Here is a 27687-nt window from a genome sequence, read left to right as displayed (position 1 = left end):
CAGTCCTTCCAAGAGTATAGAGGTCAGCAAAGTTTCACCATCTCAGTCTTGATATAAAGAAAGCCTCTCAAATGCACAGGACCAATGGATATCGGTATAATTAAGAATACCTCCATGACTAAGCCTCTGGAAGCAAATGAACAAAATCAAACTGCCACACATCAAATAAATACATTGATGAACGGTAACCTTACAGGATATGAGACAGACCCTTAAAGCAGCTTCAGGAGGGAGCAGCTAGTGGTACAGGGGACCTCTGCATGCTCCTCTGAATGTTTTCCTCGATGGATTTTTTTTAAAGGTGCACCTGCCCTTTTAAGGGACAAGATTATTTAAAAAAAAACTTTTCCAGTTGGGAATGCAAACGCAGAGATAAAGGCCTGATGCATGTTGCATATCACCATTGCTCCATTCATAGTCAATTGCAGGTTTCCGGAAATAATGACCTGATTAATCAATATTCATTGGGCAGGTCGTTTTTAGGACTCGCCTAGGCAGCGCGCATGCGATGCTCTAGGAGAGGGCCTTTAGCAATCTGTCTTCACTATATAAGCACTGCACTCGTGCTTATGGCGGTATCCACATTGCGGGAGCGAGCAGTGGCGTAGCCACGTTAATTACAAACATATGGCCGTTGCGCGTCGCTGCTTGCTCCGGATGCCGCCACAAGCACGAGTGCTTGAAAAGTGAAGACCGCTTGTTTAATTTTCTGATGGGCCAGTACTTTAAACATAATCCTTCTTTGAGCCCTTGCATTAGTGATTCCATGTCATATTAAGTTCGAGCTGTCTGATGCTGGTGTCCCGGGAGCAGGTGACTAGATGAACACAGCAAATTTTCCATGTAATTTAATAGGCTGGCAACAGGCATTGCTGTGTACTGTTTATCCAGCATCATCGCCTGCAGAGTTACCGAAGCAGGCTGTGGCATCTCCCTTGCCGAAGAGCCTCGATTTCCATTGGCTCGACAATGCAGCGTCTTTTAGAGGCTGTTCTGACTCTGATGCCTCATGTAGTTGTTTTCATGCTCTTATGAAATGCATCATGCCTTTGGTAAATATCCACATTGATGGTCATTATCGCAAATCCCACGCTGTAATGCTGCATCAATTTCTAATACACTGACATTTCATCAGCCCTCCACCCACAAAACATCATTAAAAGTTAATGTTTTTTCCACATTCTAGCCGAGTATTTATTCTTGTCCTTTTTATTGTTTAGCTTAGTTCCTGGTGAATTTGCACTGTCAGATGTACATATGGTTTCGTTAGTTGAAACCCGCACCATAGCTCGATTTCATATGCCTAAATATATACGTATATTAAAGATTGCACTCAAATTTAGCAAGAGCGCATGCTACTTTTTGGCTGCGTTTAATGTGTTAATGAGGCAAGTCTACTTTAATGATTTGAACAGTTTCTTTAGTATTATGACACACATTCTTAAGCTAGTATAGAGGTGCCACAGTTTCTGTTTCAGTGAAAGTCAGTGCCTTTATGTAACACTCGTCTCAGTATCTGATTCTGTATTTCACCGTCCATCCAAACATTTTAGCAGGCAAAGGACATTACATACTTTATACTGGATTTTAAAGTCACCGAGCTGTAATCTAAGCCACTCTTAACCCATGATTGGCATTGAATTGTAAATCCTCATTGTTGACCCACCGGAATGTACTTAACCACTTGGATGCTAAGCTCCCTGATGTTCTTCCATGTAATTTCCATTGAAATCAATGGAAACTCCATGACGAGTTACCCTTGTCATTAGCAGCCATTTAATATTTGGACTTAAGATTCATGCTCTTCCAGTCAACACTGACCTGCTTCTTGCGAAACAACCCATTGCCTCCTACCACTAGAACCAAAAACTGTTCCTGGAAGATATTTGACCTGTACATAGGAATTGTTACTCAAACCGTTTAAACTGAACCTCTGACTGCCTCGGTTCCTATGACTGCTTGGTACAGAGGAGTCATATCACAATGAGAATTTATTAGACAGATTACTCCACCATTTTATAATGTCTTACTCCACCACTGATAAAATCGAGAGCTGTATATCTGTTAATGGTTTCCTCTTCACTGCAAGGTTTCCTGTACTTGTTACTTTGTACCGTTGTTGATTAAGTACATTGTCTGATTTTCCTCTATATTGAACAAGCAGAACACTGGCTGATTGTAACATAACCATATGTCTGCTAGAAGTATAAATTGAGGATTAGTTGAACAGTAGCATCAGATTTGAACTGATTTTAAAATCTAAATCCTTGGTGCAACAACATCAACTGTTGCATCGCTAAATACTTATAAGGTCCCAAAGGCCATTGGCTATGCCAATGCTTGTGTGCTATGTGGGGAATGGGCATTTTGCAGTGCAGCCCATTAGTCCATGGGTTGCTTCGCAAAATGCTATGCTATTTGCATTTACTAGTTGTGACATGCCTGCGGATACAGCAGGACCTAAATTCCTTAAAATCCCCTTTTCGTCCTTGCCCTCTAAAAAGATGGTAACAAGTGGCTTCTAAGTGTCATATCTGATATATTATCAGTGCATACCATTATATGGTAAGGCACTTTATCCTACTATCATTTTGATGATATTCCAGATCACTCACAGTATTGTGATCAGTTTCTGGCAAATTTCTTATACACAGAAAATATATAATAGATTGTATACAAAAATTGTCGCAGAAATAAGTTGGTATATTGCAGTAATATTTAAAGAAGAAAAACAGGAATTGGTTGTCGAAATACAGAGTTTACCTTTATAAGTGGAAAAAGACATTATAAGTGAACAACATGTTTTTAAGTGTTTGAAGGAGTTCTTTTTCGAGACTCAACCTTTTGGAATAGATATTTTCAGATATTGAGGGTGTAAGGTTCATAGATAATGACACATCGACTTCATGGTTGTGAATTGTGGGTGAAGATAGCATCGCGTTAATAAAGATGGAGGTTATTTAAGTTAAAATATGGAGTGATATGTTGAGTGCACTCCATTCTCAACCATATACAGATAAATGGCTCTGTCTTGTCCCAGTCATTTAAAGCAGAGAGTGGCTATGCAATCAGTCTTTCAACAATTCTTGGACACCCACAAAATTATTGTTGGGTAATTATGCATATCCTATATCCTCGGTTTCACCATACTCAGGTTTGGCAATCACTGTCTTCTATGACATTATACTTCCCAACCAGAAATCTATCATAAAAATAAGGAGAAAGAGAGGAAAGGAGGAGTGGCAATTAAGTGTTAGGACGAATTACGAGCATCAAGTTATACACCACAACTTATGAGTCATGTGCATGTGTTGAAGTCTGCTGCTAAATCATGCCCAAATCTTAATTCATGATTACAGCGATATAGTAATTGACAAGGGTTTTCAGGTGAAAATTTCCAACCTAGTCGTCTACACCTACAAACCCTGATGCAAATGGTACTGATAATACAAGACCATAAACTGACTGATAATAGCAGACTATAAACTCGAAAATACACCAGTGACAACAATTATAGAAAGCCTCCATTTCCTTGACTTTAACTAAATAGTCAGAAGTAAAAACAGACTAGATTAACCATCCTCTGGACCTTCTGTGTGTACCCAAGACCGAAACCCAGCAGAACTTCACTTCTGGTTGAAACACTCATTGATCTAACTTTACTTAATCAATACAGACAACCAGCCTACCTGAAATTGGATTTAATTCAAAATTGCAGACAAGACAGAATTTCCGAAGACCTTCCCTGAATTTTAAAAGTAACCTCATAGTGAGGCAAACATTCACATCTTTAAACACACAGGTGCTCATTGCAATGTCGGGGACTCTATTGCGGTCTAGGACCGCCCGACCTTAGTTCGGCTATTTTGATCTCAGCATTGGGATGCGACCGCCCAAAGAGTAGTCAGAAACATCTACTGTACTATGGCAGTTTGTGCGGCGGTTGGAAAAAGCTCACAGCACAAGCTGTCGTAGTAAAATGGATGTTTGGAAACATCACCACATGGTGCAGGGATGTTTAGGGGACACCATAGGTGCTCCTCAGGCCCCATAGCGGAGGGCCAGTAGGTAAGGGGCCCTGCAAGGGGCCCCCAAAGACACTTTCTTGAGAGCCTTTCCTTATCAGAATACCCAACATGAAAAGGCTGTCGGAAAGTGCCATCATAATCCCGATGGCTGAGCCAAGCCTGGCTCCATGTCATTTGGGGATTATGGTGTTTTCCGACACACCAACGTGATACTTGAGCCAGTCCAAAGCGCAGTGCATGGTCCCTCCGCCCACCATATTGTAATGCGGCAAGTAGACCATAGGCATAGATGTCAATGGGACTGACACCGACGTGCCATTGGTGTCTGTCGGTGTCTGACCCACGGTCATCGTAATGAGGCCCACAGTGTTTCATCAGCACTGACTGAGGTTGTAATTATTAGAAAAGCCAAAGTGAAGTCAGATAGCAGAGCATCTAGTCACTACTGCTAGGGGGGCCTACCCAAATTCAAAAGAGTAGGCAAAAAGCTGAAGCACAAATAATGCTACTGAAAAACTGCAGATATCTTTAACGGTCATTTAGATATTGACAGTAAATGTGCCAGCGGCCACATTTTGCTGGTTGCCTCATTTAGAAACCTCTCTTTTCCACTGCTTCATTTATAGGCGAGGGAATCATTTTGTTTGCAGCAATTGATCCTTAGCCAACTCCACAGCCAGAACCCACCATGGCAAAAGAAGTTGCCATTCTAGTTGTGTGCTTTTCCTATTAATTTCTACAATGCAAGACATGGTCTCAAATAGAGAAAAACATCAATGCCTCCTATTATTTGCCAGTGCTTCTGGGACCTTGCCTTTTTGTTTTTCAGTGACAAACATTTCCTTTGGGAGTTTGTTTTTTGTGAAACATTAAAATGCCAACTTGGCTGTATTAAAATAGTATATCAGCTGTCATTGCAGGATCTTGAAAGCACTTTTGCCAAAAGTTCACCACTGATATGCTATAGAGCTCTACATTTGGTCAGCGGGTTTTGCAGGGTTGACAGGGTTGGGGTCTCCACTGCACAGCAATTAGGTGGCCTGGCCAGCACAATCTAAATGACTACTCTAATGAAGAATAAAGTACACATAAGAGGGTACAAAAAAGCTGTCAAGTGTGTTCAAATATCAAACTACTATAAGAACAACCGTCAGATTAGTACCCATTTGAGGGAAATCTTAAACATTTCCTCAAAATGACTGACCCCAAGACACAACAAAGAGATTACCTATCTTATTTCAGCAAAGTAAGATAATCCACACTGAACATCCATTAAACTTCCTTATCTTTAGACACTGCTTCTTAACTTCAGAAAATAGGTGCTGTGCAAAAGCCCCTAACAAAGTCGGAAGTGAACCCTATTGCCCAACATCACTCGACATATGGCCCCACCCATCATTTAATTTAAAGTACTTGCCTATGCCCTACTTTTCAATTCATGTGCAGAAATGGTCCAGCCTCATCCCTATTACTCTCAATGTATAGTTTGCATCATTTTTGTGCAGGATGAGTTCAGCATTAAGTAACATTTTTGGTGCTGCCAAATTAATATTACTGATTGACAGGTTAAGTATTCATGTGCAGTGAATAAATGCAGGACATCGTGAATCCAGATGTTGGGCTCACAAGCTGTTATGCCAATCTTCCGGACTCATGTCAGTATAGAGTCGATTTACAATTGGGCAAATGGGGTACATCATCATTAACATTACTGCTTTATTACTAGTGCATTATATCCTGTGGCACTTGAACATTACTGCTTTATTACTAGTGCATTATATCCTGTGGCACTTGAAACAGGACGGCCGGGATTTCTGTCTAAAATAACTTCTCACCAAACTGTACATTTGGTCCCATATTTTAATATCACACATAAACCTGGTGACTAATACCTGCTGGATCTGGCCACAACCAGTGGCGGCTCCTCCGCCATAGTGGGGGAGCATTGCACCCCCTGCCAGCAGTCTCGAAAACAGTAAAAAATAAAACAGGTTTAAAACCTGTTTTATTATCGTCTACATTTTTCTTGTGCCGAGGCTTGGTGGCTTGGCGAGGGTGGTGATATGCTGCAGTGGGAATGGTGGGCACTACCTTCAATGCGCCTGTGGGTTTGGTCAGAATCCACATGCGCAGTGAAGCTCTGGAAAGAACAGGCACAGACTCCCAGTCTGTCCTGGAGTACAAATCATCGGCGCTCAGGCCTAACCTGATGCTGCTGTCTTTATGAGAGCAGCTTCAAGATTAGACACCCAGGGCAGGCTGGGAGCCTGTGCCTGCCTGAAGCAGAGAGGAGAGGAGCAGAGGAGCAGGACACAATGCTTGAGGGTGGCAGGTAGGTTCTGTTTCATTTTTTTATGTCTCCATCATCACCCTTTCCCTGACTCGCCTCCTATCCCTGACACGAGCTGTTTCTGGCCACAACACTCAGGGCTTTTGCGTATTGTGGCCATTAATATAACCTGCTCCCAAAGCACAGCTACTATAATACCTTTCTTTTTATAGAAGAGAGAGAGAGTGAGGAGCTGCTATTTGTAGTGGAGCAGAAGCAGTGGCACCTGGGTCCCGAGGGGTGAGAGGCGGAATGCATCATAATTATAGTTGTCAAACCAGGAGATGAGCGCCTTCTTTCCTTGCTTCCATTAGGGCTCATTGATCCCTACCTACCACCGTAGGGGAACTGGAATATAGGATATGAGTACTTAATTCGTCATTTACGTCAACTAATTATAAATCGAATGTGTTTGCAGCATTCATATTGGCTCAAAGACACTAGTGGGTGATTGGCTTCTGAGTAGAGTGCCTCTGCAATGTCCTTATGACATTTAGGTGTTGCTTTAAAATATGTGTTTTCTAAAGTTTTTCTGTATGATTCCTTCGAAATTGGTTCCCATTGCACTAGTTTCTGTTGTTATGACGAACTGCTAAGATGATTTTAGCATTGATCACAATATTAGCATGTGACAGCTGTGCAGTTAAACATTTAATTGCTCCGTCACATGGATCGCTCTGACCCGGAATCGTTCCTCCTTTTCATTTCAGAAAAATGGTGAAAGCAAAGTCTGGGCCCGATTGACAAAGGCAATCTGAGACAAAAGTCTAACATTATCACTTTTGGTATTCACAGAGGTAATTTACGAGTTGTGTCTTTGAGTCCGCAGTTGGGCCAGAGTCTCCGGCTTAAGCCGCACTCTCCGGCTCAAGCCGTATTCCCCGGTTCAAGCCTTACTCTCCGGCTCAGGCCGGAATCTCCAGCTCGGTAATCAATAGGTCGGAATGCAAATTTTACAAAAAGGAACATAAGGAATGTGAGATAAATGGTAGAGGAGGTCAGAAAAATCAGTTTGGGCAGGGAACTGGGTGTGGCCAGGCACTAAATCACATCCGAGAAAAGTTTGCTGCTTTGCATCATGGTACGTGCAGTTCATAATTTGCAGTCCCCTCAGTGTTGAATGTAGTGTTACACCAAAGTTTCGTGTAACACTACAGTCAACACTCAGTGTGGTGTAACACTACAGTCAACACTGAGGGAAGATACCCTTTATAGGGTGCTCAGAGAATTTTGCGCAGACGTGGAGAGATGGAGGACCTTACCGCTGACACTGCTAGGCAGGGCAGCACTATATAAAATGATAGTGATCCCTAAATTCCTTTACGTATTGCAAAACACTTATCAGATAATAATTCCAGCTGAGGTGTTTAAGAAAATTGATGACACGTTACGGACATTTCTCTGGGATGGGAGACCATCTAGGGTGGCGGTGGCAATGCTACAACACAACCAATATAATGGCCAGATCTTGAGGCATATTATTGGGCGGCCCATTTAGTGGTGATAAATGAATGGCAGTAATAATAATAATAATGATCTTTATTCGGTTTTTACAGTTTGAAAAAGCCATAAAAGATAACATGATATTAAAAACATTCGTTTAAAAGGTGATTACATTTAGGTTTTAAGACATTACGAAGAGAAAGAAGGTAATGAATTACGATTTTACAAATTGTTCCTATGTCTCATGATACTTTTTAAAAGGTTTAGTACATGGTATACCGTACATTCAGAGTCCAAAAGTTGAAGTGATAACATCGCTGGGCGACACTGCCTATAACCCCATTTTTTTAATAAAGGAATAAGCCATGTCTTTCGATGTGGGTGAAAGAACTTACAGAAAAGTACTGTATGGATGGTGGACTGGTGAGAATGATCATCACAGGGGCACAGGACCATTTGGGTGCTCCAGTTGTTTTTATCAGGGAAAGTCACCAGTCTGAAAAATAGGTTCAATCTCAACCTTGTTAGGAGCATCTTTTCGTAGGTGGAAATCTCCAGTGTGAGATATGGCTGAATTTTCAAGGTCTGCTGGATCAAAATTGCATGCATGGCAGTTTTTTTTGTGGCCATCGTTGCTAGTCTCAGGGAGTCAAGGTGGCTCAGTGCTATTTGTTTTAGAACTTTTTTAGAAATTTCGCTCATTAGTTCTGGGTTGTTATAGTATTTCTCGATCCCTAGATCATAGAGGAATTTTCTAATGTATGTGAGCCAGGGTATTTTTTTTGCGTTGTCCAACTCCATGATATCTCGAAGAATATTTTTTGTCAAGTTATTTTCTTCGGATAACCAGACTCTTCTCCAAAGCATTAGAGGTTGAATTTTAATCAGGTCTTCAATGAAGGGGATTCCCAATTCAATGTGCGAGGCATAGATGGAAGTGCCTCGTGGTGTTGATAGGAGGAATCGCATAAAGGAGTTTTCCTCTTTTTGAATGGGGCTGGTGTTTATATGCCCCCAGATCCCAGCACCATATAATGCAATGGATTGGCACTTTGCGGCATATATTTGAAGCAGTTCGACTTGGGTTTTTTTCCCTAGTCTGTTTGAGAATCTCACAAGTGCCATAGTCGCTCTTTTAAAAAGATGTCTCCTGGCCTCTACCGCCGGTTTCCAATTTAGGGCATCATCTATCATGATGCCCAAATAGGGGTATTGCGAGGTTCTTTCGATCCGTCAGAGTCCTCCGTTAAAAATACAGGAAATACTGGCAGTACATGGATAGAGATCATCCCACATACGCACTTGAACACACACAATTTAGCAAGCGCTCTTACATTACATATACGGGGGAAGGGCACCGCACAGCTCCTGACTGTGACAAGGATTGTGTTAACAGCATGGAAAAAGGCTGAACGACAAATAAATGGGATGGCCGGGTCACTAGAGAAACCCCACTTTGGGTAGGGAAGAGGCTTCTAGAATTCACAAAATTGCGAGGTTTCCAAAAATGGGACTTGCTAGGCATTTCACAACTTAAGGACATATTGCACGGTAAAGAGCAGGTTACTTTCCCACATCTTCAGGCTGAATATGATATGAGTACAACACAACAATACAAATACCTACAACTGGCCCATGCATGGCGGGCACAGCACATAGACACTGTGACATCCCTGAATACGCACCTCAGAGGGGCGACTCTTGATGGGTGAGTTAGAGGAAAAGGCGGTCTCATGGAAATACTGAATGATAATTAATAATAAGCCAGACACATTGCAGAAGCTGTGGGCAAAATGCGAGTCGGAGTTGGGATAAATGGAGGACTTAGACTGGGAAATGGCGCTGATGCATCCTCAAGAAGTGGCCATTAAATCACGGCTTAGACTGATTCAACTCAAATTCCTGCATAGAGTATACTATGACAGAGCACGACTGCATCGTATAGGGAGGCCGGAGACACCTGAATGTTTGCGCTGTAGAGCGTCAGAGGGTACATTCTTCCATACAGTATGGGACTGTTCACAGATCCAGCTGTACTGGGCTAAGCTGTTAGAGGAGTTGGGAAATATTCTGGGTGGGACGATTCCACTTAATCCCCGGTTTGCCCTGCTAGGAATATCTACCGAAATTGACTTCCCCAAACCGCAGTTAATCTTACTCCAGCTGGTATTGGTGGTTGCGAAACGTGACTTGGCTAAGACATGGGGGCGGGGTACGAGTCCATCCCTGGTTGAATGGAAAAAGAGTATGGATATGTATATGTTGGGAGAAAAGACGACATATAAAGCACGGGGCTGCCCCAAGAAGTTTTGGAAAATATGGAAACCATGGCTGGCACACTTTGGGCTCTCACTCTCAGATTCACAATAATCTCCTAGGGTGGGTATGCAGGTGGAGGGAATGGAAGGGCCACCCGGAAATGTACTGGGGTATAGTACAGTCAATTGAATAGCTGCTACTGCTGTTCGAATATGATACAGATCTCAAATTGAATTTGTCAATTTGTTTTGCTATTGGCGAATGTTTTCGCATTGTAAATGAGAAAATGTTAATAAATATATATATTTTTTCAAAACAGTGAGGGGAGAGCAAATTGTGGACTGCATGTACTATGATGCAAAGGAGCAAACTTGGAAAAGGGGGAGGTTAGACAACTGCTAAAAAACTAAAGTGCATCTAGGCTACATCTTTCCTTTAAAAAAACACTCAGATGAAGTAATGTTGCCTTTTATCATTCAAACTCCCAGGAAGCCTTTGAGGAGTGCCATAGGAATCCTCCCTGTTTCCAATCTTACCTAATATATACCTACATCCAATATTATTGCTCATTAAATGTTTAGGATGTACTTTCATATCCTATGTGGCTTACATTCATCTGATTGTAAGATTGGAACATAATCCACCTGTTTAGAAAGGAAATCTTTCTACAGTACGGGCATTGATAGCACATATTTTAGATCAGCTTAATGCAAACAAAATTGAACTACTCCTGGTGGGTAATCAAGCATGAAGCTGGCAGGACTTTTTATGGCGTATGACACTTGGGTCTGCTCTTCTGCCGCTGCCCAAAGCAAAGTCACTCAGCATTTATACATATGATCGTCTTTCTATGAAACAGCAGATCAATTCTCTGTCATTCTCTTGCATTTTCTTACTCAAAATCACCAGATAAAACAGTCTAATTATCTACTCATGCAAGTGGTTGCTAACTGAAATGACTACTGCTCTATATTGTATGTAGATCTACTTGAAAAATCATTTAACAATTTCCAAGAATGCAAAATTTGGCTCCAAGAATTTTTGCTATTTAAGGAAATTTGATCACGCCTCTGAGGTAGCAATGGACCGACACTGGATCCCAGTCATAGAGGATTGTTGGTGCACAGTTCCTATGCGCAGTAATCAGCCTGGACTCTGAGTATAAACAGGTAGCTTCTTTATTCATGGATTGGGATATTGTTAAGAATATTAGGTTCAGTTGCATCATATAGGTACAGGATACCCCACCAGGACCATGGGACATTCTATGTCTGCTTCCGGTCTCTCAACTCAAGTCAATGCCAACTCAGTACTCCAAGTGACACAGAAGCTTTCCATTCAGCATCACACTCATGGTGATGCAGGGTCACAGAGAACACAGAGAAAGCAAGACACAACAATTGTATGTAAGTGCATGCCTGATGTTCAGAGGATTTCGAGGCACTGAAAAATCACCGCTAGATAACAGTTTCTAATGCTACATGCCCAAAATAAATGTGCACCCCCCCACACTTCATTAATTGTCAGTTTGTAAGTCAAGAAAGCAACAATGGAGCCCAGAGCCCCATTCTATTCAGGGTCTCGTTTGTGAATGATGTTCCAAAATGAATTTGTGTGTAGCTTTTCATAGAACATCAGTTTACGCATCTTTCTGATATGGTTGCTCTTATAAATGTCTGGGTTCGTTACCTAGTACAGTGGCAAGATGCTTTTGGTGTAGGTTGCTCTCAATAAATACTTTCTACTCCTTCAATTGTGGTTTAACAAGTATTGCTGTTATGGATGGGACTCAACTTGCACATGAATAGACCTCCTAAACTGACTATTATAATCGGTGTCACCATCATTGAGAATCGTGTATGTTGTCTCAAATGTAATGTTCCATCCATTGGTCCCAATCCCATTATGTTGGTGACACTTTCCCTATTATTTCTTCTGCACATTGGTGGGCAGAACTTTACCTTCTCGCGGGTGTGGCTGTATAATATATTAGCATGATTTTCCCCATATGCTTTTTAAAATATTGTACTGAACACATTTTGATAGTGACATATCCGATTTATATATCATGCTGTTTAATCTGTACACATAGTAGCTTGTAAAATGCTACTCTCTTCTTGTTTGCTTTGCAAGTCTGCTACAAAAGCATCACTAATTGCACTACAAATCAAGATGCATCCAGTGAGGCATTCCTGCAAGCCACCCCCCCCAAAGAACTAAGGGCCTCATTTGCGAGAAGTGGTGCATCGCTGCATGAAAGCAGCGATGCGCCACTTCTCAGTGCGCCCTCCTTGCGACACCAATGATGCGTCATATTTACAATATGACACATCATGTCGCAAGGAAGGACAGATACGTCAGTATAACTGGCGTATCTGTCAGCGCAAAAAGTGGCGCATTGCTGGAGTTGTGTCGGAAGCCTGACGCAACTCCAGCAATGTTCCTTTCACATGGGGCAAGCCCCATGTGAAAGGGCCTGCGTGACCCTTACGCCTGCCATGAGGCAGGGGTAAGGTTTTGACGCATTGGCATCTTAGAAGTGACGCCGCGAAATCTCATACATTTCCCTGCGCCAGTCCTATAACCCTTTTTTGCGGGGGTACGCCCACTCTGCATACATTATACCTGGTGCAGTTATAATGTAGCGCAGGGGTTTACGAAGTGACGTCTCTACCTAGATGAGTCACTTCGTAAATATGGCGCAACATGGCACATTTTTTACGCCACTGGTGCGCCATGAAAAGTGATGCACTGGTGGCGCAAGTATTACATACACATGTAGCTAGACAAGATACACATTGTGTCATTACTTGCCAGTCTTGAAGATTCTCCACTGATTGAGGGCTAGTAGGGAGTAGGCCGAGCAATGGGGGTAAGTGCAGCTGCACCAGGACCTGCACACAACTGCTGAATATGATTAATTATTTCAAGATTACCCTACGATGCCATCTCAAAGTTTTTACAATAAGAATGAGAGGTCCTGTTTGAATGAATTGGCCAAAACCGTTTAAAAGAAATCTCCTGTTCCAATTAAATGACCAAAAACTGTTCATACACATCTCCCTTACACTGTACCTATACTCCACAATATTCACGGTCATCACATTGCTGTTTAATTAGAACAACCCCAGCCCTAAATATCCAGTTTCGAGTTCAAAGTAAACACACAGATTAAACAAAATTCCAGTAATAGCAGAAGTGACTTCACACACCCATTAAGTGTTAATGACATTACAAGAAGTGACATCATGTGAATTTTGATTGTGATTACATTACAAGAAGTGGACATTTGATCCTAATTACGTGAATGGAGTTAAAAAGGTGAAGCTTCTGCACCAACAGAAGCAAATTGGAAGTGCTCTGAGGTAGTTCCTTCCTTAAAATACCTCTCAGTAGTAGCAGCCATATTGGTAGAAATGTTTTAGTCAGGCTAGATAAATAATGTCTGTGAGACTGGAGAAACACTCAACGTGTAAATACTGTGTGTTGAAAATGGAAGAGAATATAATGAGTGTCTCTTGGTGGAGAAGAAGCTAGCTTTGGCCTGGCACCTCCATGGAATCTTTTGCATGTTATCCTCCGTGCTGGTGCAGCTGCAATATTATAATACTTCCTAAGGATAGTCAGTTAATGTTCCTGTTTCCTCTTCCCTAACAATTTTTCTCCCTTTGGTTAGTGTTAGATCGGATTTCCCTGATATAAAGCATATAATGGCTTGAGTGCAGCTATTGGACCATTTCCTATGGGAAAGCTTAAGCATTCTTGAGAAACAAATTGGAAATACACCAGATATACAACAACATCCCTGAGAAATACACCATGCATATAACCACAGCCCCTTTTACTTACTCCTAGTTGGATGTATGACGTTACAACGCATGCTTTTACCACGCATGCTGTTACAACGCGGTTTTTACAACGCAAACCTTTACAACGTATAGCGCTTTGGGGTGCTGGATAGTGAATAGTTTAATTTACTATTCCAACTCTAGTCCCCGTGGACACTAGGGAAGGTGTTGGATAGTAAATGAAATCTATTCCCTATCCTAGAGCGCCCCCCAGCGCAATGCGTTGTAATGGTTTTTCGTTGTAAAACCTGTGTTGTAAAAGCACTGCGTTGTAAAAGTTTCATTGTAAAGGATGTTTCCCTCCTAGTTTAGTTTAAATTGAGATGAATATGTTCTTAAGAGCAGTTTTAGTGCTGTTTCAGAAGAAGCTTCTCACGGTTAACAGCTTTCTTGAATCCAGTGCCAGCCTTCGTGTGTGATTGTGTTCAGTTCTCAAGGTAAAGGATACTATGTGCGCAGACCTAGTTGCTCTTTTAGAGAGGCACAAAAGAGTTCAAGGATTGGAAAGTTTCTATCAATGCAAATGCACTGACCTTGCTTAAATATTTTTTCTTTACTGTTACAAATGTTATTATTCAGTCAACAATTTTCTGATGGCCCAATGTAGGGAACAAGAATCTTATACACCAACATGGAGAACAAATCTAGGAGCTGAAACATACATGCTAATCAAAATAGCAACCCAGTAGTAAGTACACATCCTATGAGAAATGCCACGTTTGCAGGAATCACCCAGCAAAGTTAGCTTTTGTTTTTGGCTGCAGCTCACATAGCCAGCCATTACCAAGATGGTGCCTATAACCCTGCAGAGAGTGCAATGTAACTGTCCTACTAGATGTTTAAATCAATCTCAAAAAGTGCTTAATGGATAGAAGAGATGTGAGACATGCAGCATGATGGCCCAAGGAATCAGTGGGTTCCACAATGGCAATGTGACATAATCTGGGTGAGGGATTGATAGGTGCTCGCTGATTGGGCATTGGCAATGTTGTTACAAGAGTGAAAGCCATGATGCCAAGTTAAGCCCTGAGAGGTCAGGAAAGTTATCAATCAATGCTGCTTTAGTATGCTGGCTCTGTTCCTTCTGTGGCAGTCACAGCCATGCATTGTAAGGCACAGTGAGTCTAACTTCTCCATCAACATGGTTTGCCTTTCAGTGAGCAGCAGAACAGAACCTTCTCCGTTGAGTGATGGTATCAGGGCAACTCAATTCACTGTGCACACTGTAGAAGCAGACCTTGGATGAGAAGTGGAGGATGAAAAAGGCGCACTCCTTAGACTTTGCCTATACCTGGTCCCATACACATTCTGAACAATGTATTCACAACCAAGAACAGGTGTCTCCCGGTCCACCCTCTGGTCATTACCAACCTATGATTTGATGATGGGTCCCAGTGAGCCCAAACTCTCTTGCTTGTGGAGCACTGTTCCTTTGTTTTAGGTTCAACTGAGACTTAGTACATCCACCTGATAGTCTTGACTTGGGAGATGCTCTTTTAAACCACTGGCTTTTTTCTAATGATCTCTAAATACATCCAGGACCTCTCCACCATACTCCATTCTTTATACCACTGTTAAAATTTTCATTCTGAATTACAACTTTGGAAGTAGTTTTCTTCTAAAAATACAAAATATACAACTTTACCTAAGGAGTAGCAAAAAAGTGGGTGCATATGCAACCAGATCGATGAGTCAAAGTGATCTAAATGAATGCACTACCTTGTCCTCTATATCTATATTTTTTATAGCTTTTCACCCCAGTCAGCCAACTATTTTTACCTTGTGATTGAATTCCTTGTATTGTACTTGTCACTTTCAAAAATGATTTGTTCAGCCTGATGATCCCCAAGGACGACCAAGCGTGTCTGACGGCCATTTTCCCTTTTGTCTGGGTGACAGAAGTTGCAACGTATCTGGGACTACAGATTTTTTCCACACCTGAATGTAAGTCTCGAGAAAACTATGATACCCTACTCACTATGAAATAGTCTGAACTCTTAGCCTGAAAAAAGTACACCTTGTCCTGGCTGGGCAGACTGGCAGTGATCAAAATGACTTGAATTCTCTGAATCTTATATGTCATGCAGACACTACCGCTGCAGCCCTATTCGTCGGTCTTGTCCAAGTTGCAGCATCTCATTGGAGACTTTGTGTGGGCGGGCAAGAGAGCCTGCATGGCCCGGCATCAGACGTATTTTAAACAGAAGGATGGTGGGCTGGGCAAACCCCATTTGGAAAGATAATATCAAATGGCCCAACTGTGTTATATGATAGAATGGTATAGAACGGCATCTGAAAAACATTGGTGCTTCATTGACCGTGCAGTTGCTGGGAAACCCAGATGGAAAGTGCCCTGGCTGCTGAAGAAACACCAACCTGCTCGGGTGTACATTTCACCTGTCACTAGGGTGGCAGTGGGGGTATGGGACAGGGTACAAGTAGTGAGATGTCTCTACATGCTGATGTCACCCTTGATCCCATTTATCGGTCACACGGAGTTCCCCACGGCAATGAAGGCAGATGCTACTTTAATTGGCAGGAAGCCAACTGTAAGAGGCGGGGGAACCTCTTTGATGAAGCGGGAGTGATGGACTTCTCCTAGCTTTGTGCTGGATACAGCATACATCGGGATGCCTACTGCCAATATATCACCCTCCAACATTGGATCATGCAGCCACATGTATGCCCACACGCTAGGATTTTGAAAAATCTTATTTTGCTCGCCACTCTGACAACCGTTTACTCTCTGACATATACTCCTTCCTCACCACACCTTTATAGCTCAGAAAGTAACTAGTGCAGCGTAGGTGGAAGTCTGAATGTGAGTGTGAATTTTCCGTTAATGAATGGCAGGACATAATCCACAGAGCAAGGGCCGCCTCATGCAGTGCAGCAAGTAGAGAGATGCTCCTCAAGATTGCACATTATTGGTTTTACATCCGGGTCTGGGTAGCCCAATGGAGTGCTGCAAAGGGGGGGGACCAACATTGCTGGCTTCAATGCGGACCCTAAGGCATTTGCTGTGGCACTGCCCAAAAATCCAGCAGTTCTGGTTGGCTGTCTTGTCCGACATTGACACCATCTTTAAGACTGAGATGTCCAGTTTCCAGAGCTACATATTGCTGAGTCCGCCTATTTCCTTGACCTACCCTCGCAGATCCTGCTGTGGAAGAGCTATTACCTTGTCTCTAGGGGCAGCCAAGCAGGCCCTTCTAGCTCATTGGGGCACTGATGTGATTCGGACCCAGCTAGATTGGTTGCATAAATTGTGGGAACTTGTGGGCATGGAGAAGCTTAGAGCCAGCGTTACATACCCATTATCACACTTTGACAAAACATGGGGCTCCACCATCAGATTCCTAGCGACAGAATTTGTTGAATTGTACTGTCCTACATATTTGCAGGTGCTTCACCTCCCCTAGGCACTTCAAACGAAGGCATAATCTGTACAATCATTGGCACCTATGGCACTGCCACCGGCATAACACAGCTTTCCGCTGGTGACTTTTATTTTCGGCTGTCAAGTGCTCTTCTTCTCTTGTCTTTTCTTTATATGTATTGCGGTTTTTCTTTCCATTATAATAATGGTTAATATTCACCACCAGCCTATGTATGTAGCTGGCGGCTGCTGTTCTTACCTTATTAAGATGAATAAAAAGATCTGAATCAAAAATGATTTGTTTTCAAGGAGTATTTTAATCAATCACACCTCTTAATACATGTATTCACTTTAAAATATAGCTGATACTGTTTTACTCGGTCCACGTATGTATCTAAAATCACTTTAATTGTTATCTGAGTCATGTCATTCTATATAATTTTATGAAGAGCAATTTCTGTTACATTTTCTCAGATATATGGGTATTAAATTGTAGTTAGGAACCTGAATAATTAGTTGTATGTCAAAATATTACTCCACAGGAATTCTTTTGTTTCATTTACTAAGCTATTAAATGGTACAGTGAAAGAGAGTCTAGAGACTTAAATTCTGATATTAAAACCCCTTGGAGTCCTAGAAAAGATTGTAGAGTTGAGCAAATTAGGTGTAATTGAAAGGAAGTATCCCAGGCATTTGATGATGTCAATTCCTTCTCAAGATATAACATATAAGAAATCCTGATATAGTTTAAGATTATAAGTAAATATCACTTCCCAGCAATGCATTCCCAGATTATACTGAACTCCCAAAATGTCTGTACAAATATAAATAGAACATTTTGGGAGCACTCTGCAGATTTTTGTAACACATCAAAGTCACATCAAGCCATATCAAAACTATATTATATACAAAATATAATTCAATGTTGTTATAACTGACCACAGATGAAAGCATCCTTGACAACAACATTTCAGCTCAACTTAAAATATCGAAAAATAAACCAACCTTTTAGGGGAATATTTGAGAGAAAAGAGGTTATGCATTTAGGATTTACTATTTCAGAAGGAATTTATAACCAGGTATGATCACTTTATCAACAGAGGTTCAAATTGGGATATATGTCATGTTATGGACCATAGCAGTGTACTATGAGATAAAAATCAAATAGATTGTGATATAAATCATTATCTTCACTTTATAAACAGATACAACAATGAAAAGAAAAATATGTTGCTATTCTGTAAACACTGGCACTTGTTATTATCAGAGCTAGACCTAAAGGACTACTTGAATGATAAACCACTGAAGACTTAAGCAAAAAAGTCCAAATATTGCACAATATCCCCATACCCAGTAATACCATCTCTAATAAGCCAATAATGGAAGATAAAAGTAAATTCTCCTATCCATAAAAGATTATTCTCAAATGCATTAAATGTACTTGATATTTGCACATAATAGACAGGAGTACAGCATTTGTCAATGTTACTAACTGAAATGGATATGGGATTAAGCAGTTTATGAACTGATGAGGGGTAATACCCCAAAATTGGTCGCAGGATGGCTGTATCTGGTCCAGGGGGGACCTGGCTTGGCAATTCAGGATGGACTGTTCCCATGAGTAGAAGGGTAAGGATTGATTTACAGATGTCTAGGTCAAACTCGGGTGGCGTGGTGAGCAAAATAATGATGGCTTAAACCCAGATTCTTGTTAATGGGATGAATATTTGCATTGTTCGACATAAAGCCCATCATTTGTTCTTTTTTTGCTTTTGTCGCCCTAAGTTGGAAGGGTATGCCCAGGCGTGGGTGCCCTGCTCACTTGCCACCAGATTCAGGCTACTCTGGCTGATGAGGGGTGATACACCAAAATCAGTCCCAGGATGCTTGTTTCTGCTCCAGGGTGGACCTGGCTTAGCAGTTCGGACTAGACTGTTCCCATGAGGAGCAGGGTCAATACTGATTTGAATATGGCTGGGTCCAAACTGGGGTGGCGCGGTAAGAAATATAACGATGGATTAAACCTAGAGCCTTGTGACTGGGGGTGAATGTTTGCATTATTCAGCATTCTGTCCATCATTTGTTCTTTTCGCGTTTGTCCCCTAATGCAAAGCTCATGCCCAGACGTGGGTGTTGTTCTCACTGTGCCACTGGATTCAAGCTAGTCTGGCTGATGAGGAGTGATAACCCGAAACTGGTCCAAGGAGGCTTGTTTCTGTTTCAGGGAGGACCTGGCTTGTCAGTTTGGGCTGGACTGATCCCATGAGTAGAAGGGTCAAGATTGATTTGCACATGGCTGGGTCTAAGCTGGGGCGGTGTGGTGAGCAAAATATGGATTAAACCCAAATACTTGTGATTGGGGGTGAATGTTTGCATTATTCAGCATTCCGTCCATCTTTTTGCTTTATTCTGAAAACACTGGCACTTGTTATTATCGGAACAAGACCTAAAGGACTGCTTGAATGATAAACCACTGAACACTCAAAAAAAGTCCAAACATTGCACAATATCCCCAGACCCAGTAATGCAACCTCTTATAAACCAATAATGTAAGGTAAAAGTATATCTCTCCTACCCAGAAAAGATTATTCTCAAATGCAGTATATGTGCTTTATATTTGCACATAATAGACAAGAGTATAGCATTTGTCAATGTAACTAGCTTGAAATGGATATGGAATTAAGCATTTGATGAACTGTATTTCTACATGTTGTGTATATAATCATGTGTATGTTCAAAATAATATATACGTTCAAATATCAGCCCTCAAAAATATAGATGGAAAGAACATATCAAAGTATCTGCAAGAATGTATCCCAAGATGGAGTAGTGTGAGGGAGCAGGCACTTCACTGGTTCTGTAGAATAATAAACTGAAAACTCAATTGTGTGCCTGCTGACAGAAGATGTGGAAACAGGCAACAGAAACAGGATGATTGAAAAGCATTTAAAATCACTGAACTAAAAATTGCAGATCTTAGACTGAATATTGATCAAGAATTTCAAACATTTCTCTGAACTCTCCTTGAAACCATTTATATATAGCCTCTACGATCTATGTATGTAAGGCCATTATGTCAATGTTAGCTCTTGGGCAATATTAGAACTGATCTCCTTTTTGAGTCTTTGAAGTTGAGAATGTTGTTATTTGTCCTTCACATCATACCTATCTGAAAAACATCTTCTTCTATTTCAGTACTGTCCGCCAATAGCACATCAACAGTGCATACTAGTGAGGGCATCCTCTTCTTTCACATATATTGTAGTTCTATTCACACTCTTGGATTTTGCTGAATGTTTCTTTGTGTTCTCTTTTGGATCTAAGCGATGTGTAGTAATCCTTCTTGTAATTTTTTGCCTATTTGACAATGTTAGACTTTAAGCCTGATTTAAAGTTTAGATGAACATATACCCTTTACCTGGACCCTACTAACACCTATTTCTGACGTGCCCTACATGACAACAATCTGTGATTGTCAAAATAATGTAAATAGACCTTCTAAAATATTTTGGGCCAGGACCACAAGTTTGATACACTGGATCAATCTCACCCTAAACTTGTCTAAATTCTTTCCTACATCACCTTGGGATTATCTTCCCATCCACCTCATTATCAGAGCACTTTTCTTCTTGCACGTTCCCCTTGAAGCAACCTTTTTATAAATTGTGTTATTGCATAAAATAAAAGTGATATGCTTACTATACAACGGAATAAATACTTAAGTTCCCTGATATTTTTGGCTCCTGGACATCTTTCTTTTTTCCTTTCCCTTGTAGGAGGACTGCCTACTGAAAGAGAATGATATGCCTTTAGCTCTCGAGTATGAAAGTATTGTAATTTAATGTACTCAGTTTAATTAATGGTTTGCGGACCATTGTTTATCTATACTGATTTAAAGTTTGGCAGATGACTTACTTTATGACAAATGTGGTAGATATCCTGTATTGCTTATTACAAGTTCGACGGGAATAATGCAGTTTTAATCCACCATGTATGTGACAGAGTAACCTGTTTGGTAAATGCTGAATCCGGCCATATATCTCTTAACATTGATCTCCTTTTGGTCCAGCATCATTGTTACAGGCTAAAGTGGTATGTCACAGTACATCCGATCAGATAAGCTGCTTCTCTCTGCAAATCAGTATTCAATTTCCACGTGGGGAATTACATTAAGGCACTGAAATTTCAGACAATATGTAATATCCTTTTTAAGGTTGTATTTTCATCACTGGCTTAGTAGTATATTGGCAATGTATCCAATCTACAATGATTTTCTCTTCTTATACCAAGTATCGATCCTCCTTTGAGTTTGATATCAAGTCTTTAAAAGCGAGATTTTTCCTACTGTTTCTACAATTTACTGGAGCATCAATAATTAGTTCTATTTTTCTTTGGTTTTCTTTCGTTGCTTCTGTAGTGTATTGAGTGTACACAATATTAGATGCAGGTAATTGCCTATTTTTGTTGATTATTTCACAGTTCTATTCCCCTTTCAATGAATGTTAATTGCTCAAAAAATGTTTTAATCCACTAGCTGGCTTCTTACTTTTTTGTTTTTTGCAGTAATATATAGCAGTTTAGACATTTCTCTAAATACCACTGGCTGATTTGTACCATTTGCAATACATAATATACTACGTAGGTCGAAACTGGTATTTCTTTAAATAAGGTTGACACATTCTGTGCCATGTATCACACACCAGATATTGGTTCCAATTTCTAGGTTTGAACAGGAGTATTAAAGCTCATGTTCTTGCTTACTAAGTTTCATCTGTTCTTGTCATTGCCACTGAGAACTCAGAAACAGGCATTTTGAGTATCAGCATTGTCCTCAGATGTAGTTATCATTTTTGGTGACATTTTCGGCCTGATTCGAAAAGGTACTTATAATTTTGATTAACTTTACACTTTTGAGTATGTTTACTACTTTTTGGTATTCACAAAATAAACGTTTGAAGCAATTTAAATGCTTGTAGTAACTTACAATTTTGTAGTAAATCCAGCAATACACATGGCCATCCACTAGTACTGCAAAATCCTCCCACTGAAAATAATGGAGGTATGGACTTACTACAAAACTTTAAGTAACTTCAAAATTGTAAATTACTGCGAAAGTGAAGTTTGTGAGTACCGGAAAGTAATAAACTTATTCAAAAATGTAAGATACTACAAAAGTAAATGTTGTGTATAATGCTTTGTAATAAGTGTTGTCGTACTACTGTAGCACTACAAATCATACTAAAAAGTGCAGTTTATGAATCAGGCCCTTTATGTAAGTGCCTACCAGTTTTTGTAGCATTTTTAATTTTAGAATCTTTTATGAACCCTGCTGCTTTTTCAGTATGGACTCATTTAGAGTTCAGTGGAATGAAAGCCATACTGTAACTTTGCAACATCCCACAAAATCTGTGACATATCTACCCTCATTTAAAGGTGAGGAAAGGAACACCTCAGATGGCTCAACTTTTGAAAACTCCAGACTCAACGCTCATTCCATCATAGTTCTGCAGGATCAAAATGGTGTAAATCCCATTTTATTTGGGCAAAGGCTCCTGCCACTGATTCTGTCTTGGACCACTATACAATGCATGCCGGTTCTGGCACCAAAAGAAACAAATGTCATTGATGCGCATGGCAAAAATCTCCCTACATGACTTATTTTTGTTCTTTAGTGAGAACCCTCCTCCTTTAAACAGAACAAACAACAACGCCAAGTAGACTTCAACAACATTGTGGCTCACCTAGCATTCAGTTTTGATGAGAACGGACCAGTGAATGTACTTTTAGCAAAACCTTTCATGCAAAAGGGCTAGCAGTCTTCCGGAGGGTGGGCAGAAGTAAAACCTCCATACTACTGCTGGCTGGTGGTCCGCCAACCCACCTTAAAATGGAAACGTATGTTGTGTCTTTTCAAACAGCTTTGATACCTATTCATAATGTCTAATATTCTAATCCCAATTTACCAGTGAGAAGCTACGACTCATAAGTCTTCACAGGTAGGTGATGAGCTGACCAGTTAGGCTGGAGCTCTTCCTATTGGAAAGGAAAAGAAAACAAAAGTTTATTAAACTTTAAAAAATTGGAAACATTATTTTATATTGAATATTAATTTAAATTAATTGTATACATTTATTTTAAATGCAGAACAAACAAAAATGGTACAGCACTATTAACCTAATCAGGGTATGAATGTTTAATTAACATACATCCATTAAATTAAATTACAAATAATTAATAAAGATTCATTTAAAAAAAAGTAAACTAAAGTGAAAGTTTAAAAGCACTTATTATATATAAAATGTATTTTTTTAAGTTACCTTTATTACATTTAAAATGATTAACATATTTTATATGCAATTAAAAATATATTGTAGTTACACATACCATTTTTTAACATTACATTAAATGTATACATATTATAAAATAAAATAAAATTATTTATTTTGGCATATTTTCTAATGGGGTTTTATTTAAAGTTGCTGCATCCATTATTTTTGATTGGAGTGTGTTGACATGCCTGTGAATGGCCATTTGTGATGCTCATCATCTATCAGTACTAAGCTAGAGTACATTTACTGTTTTGAGTCTCTATTGGGTGTAGGTACTTTAAAGTACAGTTTTGTGACTAAGAAGTGGCTTACTCTTTTGTGTGCATGTCTCTTCCCTAAAGCTCTCCCAAACAATTCCTTTACCACACCTTACTCCTCCCTAATCCCCACCTATTTTCTTATAAGTATTCTCTATTTTCCTGCCACTGTCCCCCCACATTTACTACTAAAATGTAGGTGTAGCAGTGGACTCGGGGTGAAAATCTCGGTGAACAGCATTTACAACGCAACTTTTACCACGCAGTACCTTTACCACGCAACTTTTACAACGCAAGTCGTTACAACGACTTGCGCTGGGGGGCGCTGTAGGATAGGGAATAGTTTAATTTACTATCCAAAACCTTCCCTACTATCCACGAGGACTGGAATTGAAATAGTAAATTAAACTATTCACTATCCAGCGCCACCCAACGCAAGTCGTTGTAACGACTTGCGTTGTAAAACCTGCGTGGTAAAGGCATGCGTTGTAAATGCATGCGTAGTAACGACATACATCCGAAAATCTCCACACAAATAAAGATAGAAGACCTCTGCACGTTAGTTAGTGAACAACATTTTGTAATATGTGATTAACCATTGTAGTACTAGTAAATATACGACAAAATGAAGTTGGTGAATATGCCCCAGAATCCCTAAACTTCACACGAAGACCCTCCCTTTACGAGTGGAAATAATAGAATACATTTAAGTGGCCAGGAACTATCTTTTACAAGGTTGTTTCCTTAGCTCTGATTCATGATTCAGTGATAAAAAAACTATGTATTTCACTTCAGTGATGCTCAAAATAGTTGCACTGTGTGTTGGGAATCACACTTCTCACCTGAGTTTTGTTCCTGCGGTGCAGCATGTGGGGTCCAGGGCAGGGTTCAACTTTTTCTGAAAAGTGATCTCCCTCGCAGACGGTATGGGCTGGTGAGCCTGGGCTGGAGGTGTCTGAAAGGCACTGCGTGTATTATGGTCCTTCTGTCATTCCTTCTCTGCATCCCGTGGTGGAGTGCAATATCTTGGGTCATTGTATATTTTTCCAAACCAAGATGGCACCTCTGACATATAGTGTTTGCTCATCTTTCCAATCTGGGAAGGTTTCCTCCTTAGCCAGGTCATTTCTCAGTGTTTAAGGAAGCCTTGGTCAGTACTAATTAGATTGCAAATGTCTCCGCTCCCTGTTCATGCTCCTAATTAGTATAGTTCTTCTGTAAATCTGTTTCTATAGGTTTTTGGTGCCACTCGCTTTTCCTTCACTAGAAGTGGTCTCTTTTGTAGGACATCCACTGACTTGTGATTGCTTTCAGTTAGCATGTTGGCTTCAGGAAGGGTTTGCTTTTTACTTCAAAATCAAGATCTCCTGTATCCAGAATAGACACATCTCCTGAGGCGAAAGCTGGGAGTGTTCTAGGCAAGCAAATTTTTAAAAAGATATACTTTAATACTGCACTGACTAATTTGAATTTCGTCACCTGTTACATCGGTCTGCTCTCTGCACGCTAACGCGACGATTCTCCAGCCGATGTAGAAGGCGGAGGGGGTCTCACGTGCTACGCGGGCAGCCATCTTGAGGGTGACAGCGCGGTTAGCACTCTAGTGGCTTACACGGGGGCAGGAAAAAAAAGAGGAGGCGAACGGGGGTGCATGACTCCAGAATAGACACATCTCCTGAGGCAGAAGCCGGGAGTGTTCTAGGCATGCAAATTTAAAAAAATATATATTTTAATACTGCACTGACTAATTTGAATTGTGTCACCTGTTCATCGATCTGCTCTCTGCACGCTAACGCGACGATTCTCCAGCCGATGTAGAAGGTGGAGGGGGTCTCAAACGCTACCTGGGCAGCCATCTTGGGGGTGACAGCGTGGTTAGCGCTCTAGTGGCTGACACGGGGGCAGGATAAAAAGGAATGTATACATGGAAGCGCAGCGGACGTGCGCAGTGGGCGCGCCAAAGGGAAGCCCGTCTGCGCTCGTCCGCCCCACAACGCGCCCAGCGGCCAGAAGTTAGTACATGCGCTGGAAGGGCCAGTAAGTTGCAGGTTTTGTCAGTTTCAAATGGCAGCTTCAGTTGAGGGTTCAACAAGACGGGAGGTAACACCAGAACTGCACACTAGGAAAGTTTCCTGATGTGTAATGTTAGATCCCTCGTGAATCATCCGTATGAGATATGGGATGTGCTTGAAACATATGATCCAGACAAGTGCTTCTTTACGGAGACATCGCTAAGTCCGGCGAACCAACCGGCAATAACACTGGCCATCCCTGAGAAGTACAAGTTTATACATCTCGACAGAGAAATAAAAAAGGAAGGAGGGATTGCCATTCCTTTTAAAAAGCATCTGGTGATGAACTGGATATCAACAATCAGCAATGACTGTCTGGAACTAGGGATTTTTAAAGTTACAGTGTCTGCATCGGACTGTTGGTATGGTGCCTTAGTCTATCGGCCCCCGGACCCCAAAGTTAAGTTTACTGACCTTTTGACGGAACGCATTGCCCTATATGTGTTGGCGACAAACAAATGTATTCTGTTGGGAGACTTCAATTTTCAATGGGGAAAATCTGATAGATCCGATAAACTCCTACCCTCCCTAGAACAGATGGGACTAACGTTAAGAGCAGAAGGTGCTACACACATAGCCGGTCACCAACTGGATCTGGTCTTCTCTAATATTGATCATCTTATGTGTAAGGTTCCTGAACCCCTCCCTTGGACGGATCACTTTTTGATTGAGATTAGTGTGCAGCATCTAGACTCATATGCAGCCAACCGCCCTGTCTTATCATGCTCTAAGCAGGGTAGGAAATGGCACAAACTTACAGCAGAATCCTTCGACGAGGTCTTTTCCCCGGGTCCCATTACACATGTCAATGAGGCAGGTGTCAAATTGGAAGCTTTTAACTCCGCCTTGGAAATAGCATTGGATGCGATAATTCCCACACAGAAACAGAGTGGCATGACTAGGCGGGCATCTGCCCCTTGGTACACGAGGGAATTAAAAAAAGAAAGAGCAATTTGCAGAAGCCTGGAAAGAAGGTGGCGTGCAAATAAGACAAATGAAAACAAAGTACCTTATAGACAGGCATTAGCCAAATACCACCTGAACTTAAAAGGGGCAGTTTATAACGACCCAGATTGAGAGCGGCAGCAACTCTTCCAAAGCATTGTTTGGGATAGTACAAGAGTTTTTGTCCCCTAAAGTGTGCAGTCAAGCCCCGGTGGTGTCACAGGAATTATGTGACTATCTAGAACACTTCTTTCACAATAAGATCTCAAAAATTTATGAGAACTTTCCCCTACTAACCACGCACAATGAGGGTGTACTAAATATGTTAGAGAAGAAGGATGGAACTGTAGCATGCTCTTTGAGCAGTTTCACATTAATTACGACAGAGGAGGTTATGAAAGGCTTGACCACGGCCAAGTCTGGGTCTCCTCTGGATATTTGTCCTCCAAGCATAATGACACTGTCCAATCGATCACAGACATCTTTACTCGGTCAATACTCACTGGGTCTATTCCATCAATATGGAAGGAGGCCTTTGTGTGCCCTATTTTGAAAAAGCCTGCGGTGGACCCCTCTATACTTGGAAATTATAGACTTATTTCCCTTTTACCACTCCTGAGTAAAATCCTGGAAGGGATTCTTAATCGACAACTCAGTACTTACCTTGAAGAAAACCAGCTCCTGGATCCCTCGCAATCAGGATTCAGGCCAGGGTTTAGTACTGAGCTCGAGATTCTGATAGTGACAGACTCGCTTAGACTAAGCGTCGATGCAGGGGGTTCAGCAATTCTAATCTTA

This window comes from Lissotriton helveticus, chromosome 2_1 (genome assembly GCF_964261635.1).
Source record: "Lissotriton helveticus chromosome 2_1, aLisHel1.1, whole genome shotgun sequence".
Lineage (NCBI taxonomy): Eukaryota > Metazoa > Chordata > Amphibia > Caudata > Salamandridae > Lissotriton > Lissotriton helveticus.
Note: the sequence above shows the minus strand (reverse complement) of the source record.